Source organism: Heptranchias perlo, unplaced genomic scaffold, assembly GCF_035084215.1.
Source record: "Heptranchias perlo isolate sHepPer1 unplaced genomic scaffold, sHepPer1.hap1 HAP1_SCAFFOLD_73, whole genome shotgun sequence".
NCBI classification, from domain to species: domain Eukaryota; kingdom Metazoa; phylum Chordata; class Chondrichthyes; order Hexanchiformes; family Hexanchidae; genus Heptranchias; species Heptranchias perlo.
The window spans coordinates 2,423,670-2,425,737 of NW_027139761.1; positions in this window are offsets into that span (position 1 = coordinate 2,423,670).

Sequence of the window (2,068 nt, forward strand, 5' to 3'; positions counted from 1 at the left end):
CTTCTCAAGGACAATTATGGATGGGCAATAATTGCTGGCCTTGCCAGCGACGCCCACATCACATGAACGAATGAAAAGAAACTGCGACTTCAAATACAAATTTATAAACTAACACATGAAATCATGTGAACACCATTGTACTATTTCACCTTGTGCATTAATTCAGTGCTTTCACTCGTGTGCCTTTACCTATCCTCGTGCTCCTTCATGGTACATCCTTGTGACTGGAGCATGGTGGTGAGAGGCTGCTGACCTTCAATGGAGGAGAGTGTAGATGGCCGTGGCGGTCGACCTCGAGCATTTCTGGGTGACAGGGTCTGGCTGCAGACTGCATCATCTCGGCATGGGCTGCAGCAGTCTGGCCTGGTTGGCTGACAGGCAACGGCAATGGCACTGGCAGAGTGGCAGGGGTGGGAGCAGGAATGATGTCGCCCGGAGAGAGGACAGCAGGTTCGACTGACATGGCACCATTGCCACACTCTCGGAGCAGCGCGTCAGCACTTCTCGTTGGAGAACAGATTGCTGGAGTGATCTAACGTCCTGGAAGTCACGTTTCACGGTGGTCCCCAGAGCCACGATAACAGCAGTCTGGAGCGCTGCAGTCTGGGCTTCCAAAGCAGCAGTCTGAGCTCCAGTGCAGACCTCCAGCACCGCCAGTGGCCATGGCCGCAGCGTTGTCCCATCCAATGATGGCCAGCACTGGCTCCTCCATGGGGGTAAGGACTTGTCGGCCTTGTCCTCCTCCAGTTCTTTCTTGCTACCTCCCGAAATGCGCCACCTTCTCCTGCAAGATAGAGGGAAGTGTGTCAGTGAGTGCCCTGCAAAATGTTTGGATGATGTGGCTGTTATGGTTGAATTGCTGGTAAGTGTGTGTGACCTGTGAGTTGGGGGTGTGCGGCTTGCAGCAGTGGTAATGCATGAGAGTGAGAGGAAGATTGGACGAGTTGAGTGCGGCTTGAAAGAATTTGTCGGTATGTGGGTGATGGGGGATTTCGTGCGTGGAACAGTGGATGAGGCGAATGGTACAGTTCATAGAATCATAGAAAGTTCTGGCACAGAAGGAGGCCATTCGACCCATCGTGTTGGTAGCTGAAGTTGGATGAAATGATAGGCAGTTCCTTGTCTTGCCTATATTCCAATGTTACTGTGCGATAAGCAGGATAGAGTCAAGCCTAGGCACGAGCTCTTTCGACAGTACCCCCCACAACAGCAAAAGCGTGGTACTGGTCCCTTTATGCGACCTTTGCTCACACCTTGGACACGCCCACCGAACCCATCTTAATATACACAGACTGGGTATCTTTGTCTGTCACTCAAGCACCACTTAAAACCAACCGGCTTTGGAACAGTCATTTCCCCCACAAAGACCAGTGTGTCTTTGTTCACCACAATTAGGTGTGAGTTTTCTCCCATCAAGCTCAATCTTGCCCCGATTGCTGTGTCCTATTTAGAGTAACGTGTGGCTTCCCTGTATTTGACTGGTCTTTGTTTCCGAGACTGGTTGTCTCCGTTCATCGTTCACCAGGCCGCAAGTTCAATCTTATGTATATTTTCCCCGGGCTTTGAGTAATACCCAATTTACATCGGTACAACAGGAAATCAATTGTTAGGCATGGACATGGTCTCGACATGACTTTGGTTGTGTGGCTGTTCAACCCTCTCAGCCTTCATTGTTTCTCTTTCCCTCATTCATGTCTCAACAGAAGGAGACGCCACTTGACAGTTGACGTCACTCACCTTGACTGGTCGTGTCAAATCATTGAACTTCTTCCTGCAATGCTTCCATGTTCTTGGTGCTGCACTCCTTGCATTGAACTCGTTCACTACTTCCTCCCACTGCCATTTGAGTATGTGCCTGGAGGGCCTCTTGCCCAACACCCCCGACCAGAGGATAAAGGATGCCCCTCCTCCTCTCCACCTCTTCCACCAGAGAACCTTGGTGAACGCTCTCATAGGCGCAGCCATTCATAGTATCAGCTGGGGCTCAGTGGGTCGCCCGCTCATCAGATTCAGAAGGTCGTGGGTTCAAGACCCACTCCAGAAACTTCAACACAATATCTAGGCTGAC